Below are 9,248 nucleotides of genomic sequence, written 5' to 3' on the forward strand. Positions count from 1 at the left end.
GCTCTTGTGAACAGGGCCCTGCTACTCGGTTGTAGTCTCACGTATTACTTTCTAATATGTGGCATTTTTTTGTACACGTCCTTTCTGAATTAGTAAGTGCTGTGATGTACTGGCGCTGTAAGATTATAATTCATAAAAATAAAGGCATGTAACACGCACTGGTGAAAGTGAAAGAAAATAAAAATTAGGCTCCGAGCCTGCGCAGCATGAAATTCGCATGCAGATTGGATACAGTCATCCAGATTCGGGTGCGTCTACATTGACAATCATATGTTTTTTGGATGCGCTGCCACGTACCAGGATGTCTGCAGATTTTTTAACACCCAAAATTCACAACAAGCTGCGTTTTGGGAGCACATGACAAATCCTGATGCATCCTGATCCTGATGCAAACGCAGGTCCATGCGTCCCTATGTTAAGTATAGAGATGCAATCTGGATCAGGATTGCTACACATCACAACGCACCGTACCAAAGCGCTAGTGTGAAAGCAGAGCCAATCATGCAGACCCTAACCAGGTGCCCCCATGTTATATACAGGCCCCCAATCCATGTTATTACCATTAGCACACTATAACATAGGGCACAAGCCGCTCACTGCACAGCATGCATAGTCTCCATTAACTAATTAACTAATTACTAACTATGTGTGTGGTTTTTTGTCCTATATTTTTTTTATCTGATGGCGCTTTATGGCAGTAGGAATAGAATTATGATATCTGTTTTTTATGTTATTTTTTTATGTTTTTTGTTTTATGTTTTTTATGTATACCTTTATATACAGTGTAGTTTTTATATGTGTAGTTTATTGTTTATTTAGTTCTGTGTATGTGGATTGTTGTACGATTAGTATATCATGTGACTGTTGTTCGAATTGTTATGCACGTGCACTTGGTGCACATTTTTCTGTATATATTGTACATATATTGTGAGATATATATTTTCTATGTTGGCACATACCCACTATAGCATGACCTTGAGGGAGTTTGGATTGGGAATTATCCCCCTTTATATCATGGTCATCTATTGAGTAATTTCACATCCTTGTTCTGCTCTGTGGTCCTCAAAGATTTTCTCACGGTAAAGGGCCGCTATTTCTTTATATGCACTTTTTGCACTTTAATTATATATTATGACAGTTGGCATACATTGTCAACTGTATGAGTTTGTGGATAATTGGGTAGGGAATTACTCTTTTTTGACATCACTACCTCCTTGTTTGTTCTATGAGATCGGCGTTCTCCCTGCTGCCATTAGCGTTTCCCTCGAGTAAAATGGCCGTTACTGCACGCGCACATGTGCTCCACGGTGGGGCTTACTGATCATCATCCCCAGCATTCATTTGCGGTGGAGCAGGAAATGATGTCTGGAGGGTTTTCCCTCGGCCTGCTCTGTACGCCGGAAGTACCAGAGATGTTGTGTGCAGCGTCCCAGATGATGGCGGTGCGCATGCGCCAATCATTGTGCAGCACGGTCATCGCAGCTGTCGATATGCCCTTAAATATAACCCCAGGTAAGCATAAAAACACGACCCCCCGAGGAAGCTTACGCGAAACGCGCATCGGGGCCGCCGGACACACACTGGCACCACTAGTTTTCGGGTAAGATTGGCAAAGCTTTATTACCATTACCTATTTTAGGTCTGATTAGTATCAACATATATGGCGGTATTAGGGATTCGCATGTCCCTTAAGAGCACTATGCACTTGTTGTCTGCCGTACATGTACTATACGTGTCCCTTGTATGTCATGTCTGTTATTTTATATGATGATATATAATAAAATTTGTTACGCTTTTTAGCCTGTTATGCTCTTTGGGTTTATTGATACTCCATAGTTTTTCTGTAGGATTAATAGTCTCCATTATGTCTGCATACTGTTCCCATACAGGGTCATCACTTTCCCATAAAGCACATCCCCTGCTTCCGAGCATGCTCAGTCCCACATAACAGATCCGTGCTCCATAGAGCTCCATGGTAATTCCAGACGTGTAGCCACAGGTCCGTGCGGGTCCCTGTGCCTGCGTGTTTTTCAGATGACACAATGCTGCAACAAGTTGCGTTTTTCTGCGTCTGGTAAAATTATGCAGACACACGGATCTGTGGGAAAATGGTGACAACTGGATGCACACGCAAGTCCCATCCGTCACCATTGAAAGTCAATGGAGACTAAAACGGATCAGTGTGCAGCCATTGTCACACACAATGCGAAATATGCAAGTGTGAAACCAGCATAACTATATATAATGATTGGAGCTGTGAAACACAGGTTTTGCCTAAAATCACTTTATATTACCCTCAGCAGCAACAACCGACATCATCCATCCTCCTCCCTGTATGTTCCTTTCCTGAATCCTCCTCAGTCCTGACTAATACTATGTTACCAAACAATCTGCTGAGTCCCTCCTCCTATACATACATATATGTACATGCCATGGATGAGGCCACTATGCTGTCGCTCCTCCTATACATATACACAGTATATAATGCCATGGATGAGGCCAGTAAAGTATATCTTTATTTGGGACTAAGGTAACTCAGATCCTGACTCCAGCACTGAAGGATGGTGTAACACTAATGCTTGCATTAGACTGATGGCACTTAAGGGTTACACAATAGGAAGCCCTTTTTTTCTTTTCTCATCCACCCTGTCCTGTGCTTGTCTGCACCATTTCTCCAGTACTCACAGGCATTTACTAACAGTCCACAGCTACCTCTCTCCTCACTGCTCCTCCCACATGAGTCACAGTCAGGGTTCACTGAATCTGATAAGCTCCAGGCACCAGCCAAGAAAGAAAAACAAAAGACTTGGCTCACTCACACTCCAGAGCCCACTCCTTTCATTCACAGCAGGGAGCCGGCTCTTTGTGTTGGCTCATTCATTCAATCAAGGACACATCAATTCAATTCAAATGAGCTTTATTGGCAGGACTAAGGACACATTAGCATTGCCAAAGCATATGGTAAAAATACAGGGGGGGGGGGGCATATAGAGGTCCAGGATATATAAGACTCCTTTTAGAGGATAGGGGACACATCACTATCCTGAATAGTTGGTGCAGCTGTGTCTGTGACTGGTCACTGGCGGACACTGTGCAGCCTCGTCTCAGGCACCAGAGAGTACGTGAACAGCAGATGATGGACGCCCTCACAGAGGCCCTTTCCGGGAGCTTCGCTGTTTCTTCCCACCTCAATAGTCCTTCAGCTCCTCATCCAAGATTAGCGCACTATAAAGGCAAATCCAGCTCTCTGGAGCAGAGCGAGCGCAGGAGGAAACTGCTGGAACTACAGAAACTAAAGCGCTTGGACTATATCAACCATGCTCGCCGGCTCGCATCTGGGGATTGGACAGACCAAGATGAAGAGAAGGATGAGGATGGGAAACAAACAGAAGACGAAGACGCAGAGGACATGGATGTGGAGCCTTGCAAAAAGAAACCCAGACATTATGCTAACCAGATTATGCTTCCTGAGTGGCTAATAGAAATTCCTCCAGATCTGGCTGATTTTTGGATTCTTGTAGTCTGCCCCACTGGAAAGCGTTCTTTAGTTGTGGCTTCACAGGGTTCTACTGCAGCTTACAATAAAAGTGGGTACTGCGTGAACAGGTTTCCATCATTACTACCAGGTGGAAATCCGCATAACAGTGCTACTGGTAAAGACTACACTATTCTGGACTGCATATATAACGAGGAGTCTCACACATATTACGTGTTAGATGTCATGTGTTGGAGGGGAGACTCGGTGTACGACTACCACACTGACTTTCGCTTTTACTGGCTCCAAGCAATGCTGCAGGAAGATGGGTTTGGTAACATTTCCAAGATCAACCCTTTCAAGTTCGTTAGTCTGCCGAATTTCCCCTGTTCGTTGGATTCCATTCAGAGTGTCCTCACACAGTCCTATCCCTACAAGGTGGACGGCCTGTTATTTTACCACAGGCGCACACAATATATACCAGCTAGTACTCCGCTGGTTGGGTGGCTCCATCCATACATGGCACCTGAAATTCTAGGATTTCCTGCCCCACCAGGACCCCTTACAGAAAAGCCAGCATATGCACAAGAGCAAATGCGACAGATTCATGAACACAAGAAGGATGGGAAAGGAGCAGCGGAGGGTGGACGTTATGAACTGGAACATCTGTCAACAATCCCTCCATCCTAAGAAAAGACTGCTGGCACACGCTCTCCTGGATGGTGCGCACATCCATTGCTGCTGTTCATATAACACCACCTGTGCTTTGACCTTAATATTGTTCTGGACTGGATATGGAATTAATGTACAGCGGTGCACTATTTATAAACCTGCAGAATACATTTTATACCTTTTTTTTTATAAAAATACATTTTCATATTTCTCATTACTATGTATGCATTCCTCTAGCTCGTATGGGTATGGTGAGATTGCGGTACTAGTCCATGTGTTGCCAGTAGGTACTTTTTTGTTTTTCTCATTCCCTTTTGTTCTTTCCTTCCCCTCTTTTTTTCTTTATTCAGCATCTCTTTTCCTTCCACAGCTCCACCTAGGAGCCCTTTTCATATAATGGTTTTCCTTCTGCGGTGTTTCCTTTTCATAATTCATTCTACAACAAGGTCAGTTCATTTGTTTACACTTCCCCGGTATATTGACTCGTCAAATTATCTTTTGTTGCATATTTTAGACTATATGTGGTGCCCTCTGCCTGCGCTTACGCCATATCATGCTTATATCTGCATCATGGATTGCAACCTACGTTCACCCTTATATGGGCATTGTGTGTATATATTGTATATATTATACATGTATTTGATATATGTCACTGTATGTAGTTCCACATGCATTTTTCTATTGGTATCGGATCTCTCTCTATTTGATATCGGAACTTATTCTATCCGATTGGCATGTTTGTATATTGCTTTTGTATACAGTTCTGGCATATTACTTTTTACTTCAACATCCAATGTACTGTATCTTTATTGTTTTTTCCAGTGAGGTTTGATAAAGGCCCATTATGGGGTCGAAACGTTACCTCAACACCCTTATGCTACTGTTTTGAATACAATAAAATATCACTCAATTTTTGCATTTGAAAACCTATACCTTGAGTGCGGCTGTTTTTTTATAACTATGATTTAACTGGATCTTATCCGGGTTCAGACTGCACCTATCCTTACTTATCTGAGTGCACGCCATTTTTTTCATAAATAAGTCAGCCTCTGTTTGAAGACTTCCATTGAAGGAGAACTCACCACCCCTCGTGGCAGCCTGTTCCACTCATTGATCACCCTAACTGTCAGAAGTTTTTTTCTAATATCTAATCGGTATCTCCTCCCATTCAGTTTCATCTCATTGCTTCTAGTCTTTCCTAGTCTTTTTTAGTCTGCTACTCCTCTCTTCCTCCTCATTCCCATCCTCCGCCCATCCACATGGGTGAGACAGGACAAAGGTTGTGTAGCTTCTAGCCTCTGTTGCGCTAGCCACCAGCTCCTGCAAGACACAAGAAGAATGCACATATGTATAGGGAACACCCAAACAAGTTAAACACTCAATTTATTATAGAAAAAGTCATAACACTAAAGGTACCGTCACATTTAGCGACGCTGCAGCGATCAAGACAATGATGCCGATCGCTGCAGTGTCGCTGTTTGGTCCCTGGAGAGCTATGCCGAAGTCCCCTGGTAACCAGGGTAAACATCGGGTTACTAAGCGCAGGGCCACGCTTAGTAACCCGATGTTTACCCTGGTTACCAGTGTAAATGTAAAAAAACCTAACACTACATACTTACATTCCGGTGTCTGTCCCGCCCCCCATCGTTCTGCTTCCCTTCACTGTAAGTGCCGGCCGTAAAGCAGAGCGGTGACGTCACTGCTGTGCTCTGCTTTACGGCCAGCCGGTGCTGACAGTGCAGGGAAGCAGAACGACGGGGGACGCGACAGACACCGGAATGTAAGTATGTAGTGTTTGTTTTTTACATTTACACTGGTAACCATGGTAAACATCGGGTTACTAAGCGCGGCCCTGCGCTTAGTAACCCGATGTTTACCCTGGTTACCAGTGAAGACATCGCTGAATCGGCGTCACACACGCCGATTCAGCGATGTCTGCGGGAGATCCAGCGATGAAATAAAGTTCTGGCCTTTCTGCTCCGACCAACGATGTCACAGCAGGATCTAGATCGCTTCTTCGTGTCAAACTCAACGATATCGCTATCCAGGACGCTGCAACGTCACGGATCGCTAGCGATATCGTTCAGTGTGAAGGTACCATAAGGACACAACAATTTAATAACATTTAAAACTATTTTGAAAATCCAAAAAGGCCATGCCCAATAATATACATAGTAACATAGTTAGTAAGGCCGAAAAAAGACATTTGTCCATCCAGTTCAGCCTATATTCCATCATAATAAATCCCCAGATCTGCGTCCTTCTACAGAACCTAATAATTGTATGATACAATATTGTTCTGCTCCAGGAAGACATCCAGGCCTCTCTTGAACCCCTCGACTGAGTTCGCCATCACCACCTCCTCAGGCAAGCAATTCCAGATTCTCACTGCCCTAACAGTAAAGAATCCTCTTCTATGTTGGTGGAAAAACCTTCTCTCCTCCAGACGCAAAGAATGCCCCCTTGTGCCCGTCACCTTCCTTGGTATAAACAGATCCTCAGCGAGATATTTGTATTGTCCCCTTATATACTTATACATGGTTATTAGATCGCCCCTCAGTCGTCTTTTTTCTAGACTAAATAATCCTAATTTCGCTAATCTATCTGGGTATTGTAGTTCTCCCATCCCCTTTATTAATTTTGTTGCCCTCCTTTGTACTCTCTCTAGTTCCATTATATCCTTCCTGAGCACCGGTGCCCAAAACTGGACACAGTACTCCATGTGCGGTCTAACTAGGGATTTGTACAGAGGCAGTATAATGCTCTCATCATGTGTATCCAGACCTCTTTTAATGCACCCCATGATCCTGTTTGCCTTGGCAGCTGCTGCCTGGCACTGGCTGCTCCAGGTAAGTTTATCATTAACTAGGATCCCCAAGTCCTTCTCCCTGTCAGATTTACCCAGTGGTTTCCCGTTCAGTGTGTAATGGTGATATTGATTCCCTCTTCCCATGTGTATAACCTTACATTTATCATTGTTAAACCTCATCTGCCACCTTTCAGCCCAAGTTTCCAACTTATCCAGATCCATCTGTAGCAGAATACTATCTTCTCTTGTATTAACTGCTTTACATAGTTTTGTATCATCTGCAAATATCGATATTTTACTGTGTAAACCTTCTACCAGATCATTAATGAATATGTTGAAGAGAACAGGTCCCAATACCGACCCCTGCGGTACCCCACTGGTCACAGCGACCCAGTTAGAGACTATACCATTTATAACCACCCTCTGCTTTCTATCACTAAGCCAGTTACTAACCCATTTACACACATTTTCCCCCAGACCAAGCATTCTCATTTTGTGTACCAACCTCTTGTGCGGCACGGTATCAAACGCTTTGGAAAAATCGAGATATACCACGTCCAATGACTCACCGTGGTCCAGCCTATAGCTTACCTCTTCATAAAAACTGATTAGATTGGTTTGACAGGAGCGATTTCTCATAAACCCATGCTGATATGGAGTTAAACAGTTATTCTCATTGAGATAATCCAGAATAACATCCCTCAGAAACCCTTCAAATATTTTACCAACAATAGAGGTTAGACTTACTGGCCTATAATTTCCAGGTTCACTTTTAGAGCCCTTTTTGAATATTGGCACCACATTTGCTATGCGCCAGTCCTGCGGAACAGACCCTGTCGCTATAGAGTCCCTAAAAATAAGAAATAATGGTTTATCTATTACATTACTTAGTTCTCTTAGTACTCGTGGGTGTATGTCATCTGGACCCGGAGATTTATCCATTTTAATCTTATTTAGCCGGTTTCGCACCTCTTCTTGGGTTAGATTGGTGACCCTTAATATAGGGTTTTCATTGTTTCTTGGGATTTCACCTAGCATTTCATTTTCCACCGTGAATACCGTGGAGAAGGTGTTTAATATGTTAGCTTTTTCCTCGTCATCTACAACCATTCTTTCCTCACTATTTTTTAAGGGGCCTACATTTTCAGTTTTTATTCTTTTACTATTGATATAGTTGAAGAACAGTTTGGGATTAGTTTTACTCTCCTTAGCAATGTGCTTCTCTGTTTCCTTTTTGGCAGCTTTAATTAGTTTTTTAGATAAAGTATTTTTCTCCCTATAGTTTTTTAGAGCTTCAATGGTGCCATCCTGCTTTAGTAGTGCAAATGCTTTCTTTTTACTGTTAATTGCCTGTCTTACTTTGTTTAGCCACATTGGGTTTTTCCTATTTCTAGTCCTTTTATTCCCACAAGGTATAAACCGCTTACAGTGCCTATTTAGGATGTTCTTAAACATTTCCCATTTATTATCTGTATTCTTATTTCTGAGGATATTGTCCCAGTCTACCAGATTAAGGGCATCTCTAAGCTCGTCAAACTTTGCCTTCCTAAAGTTCAGTGTTTTTGTGACTCCCTGACAAGTCCCCCTAGTGAAAGACAGGTGAAACTGTACAATATTGTGGTCGCTATTTCCTAGATGCCCGACCACCTGCAGATTTGTTATTCTGTCAGGTCTATTAGATAGTATTAGGTCTAAAAGTGCTGCTCCTCTGGTTGGATTCTGCACCAATTGTGAAAGATAATTTTTCTTGGTTATTAGCAGAAACCTGTTGCCTTTATGGGTTTCACAGGTTTCTGTTTTCCAGTTAATATCCGGGTAGTTAAAGTCCCCCATAACCAGGACCTCATTATGGGTTGCAGCTTCATCTATCTGCTTTAGAAGTAGACTTTCCATGGTTTCTGTTATATTTGGGGGTTTGTAACAGACCCCAATGAGAATTTTGTTACCATTTTTCCCTCCATGAATTTCAACCCATATGGACTCGACTGTTGTGAATTCTGTGGCTGAGTTCACTTCTGTGGTCACAAGTGGTATTGCAGTCTCTGGGCTTCCTCCCTCAGGTGTTTTGGTGAGCTCGTTGGCTGCCTTGCTATTTAGCTCCACCTGAGTCTGTCTTCCTTGCTCCTTGTCAATGTTCCAGTGTTGGATCTGAGCTACTGCATCTTTCCTTGGGCCTGCTGCTCTGCTAGATAAGTGCTTCTAGTTTGTTTTCTGTTTTTTTCTGTCCAGCTTGCTATTGTCTTTTGCTGGAAGCTCTGAGAAGCAGAGGGGTGCACCGCCGTGCTGTTAGTT

At 43.0% G+C, this 9,248-nt stretch overlaps 1 pseudogene; it reads left to right on the top strand.

Annotated features, from left to right (window-relative positions):
- Window positions 1-3,065: 3,065 nt before the first annotated feature.
- On the top strand, window positions 3,066-4,190 carry LOC138672365 (snurportin-1 pseudogene; annotated as a pseudogene).
- Window positions 4,191-9,248: the final 5,058 nt, after the last annotated feature.

The sequence above is a fragment of the Ranitomeya imitator genome, chromosome 3, assembly GCF_032444005.1.
Source record: "Ranitomeya imitator isolate aRanImi1 chromosome 3, aRanImi1.pri, whole genome shotgun sequence".
In the NCBI taxonomy this organism is placed as follows: Eukaryota; Metazoa; Chordata; class Amphibia; order Anura; family Dendrobatidae; genus Ranitomeya; species Ranitomeya imitator.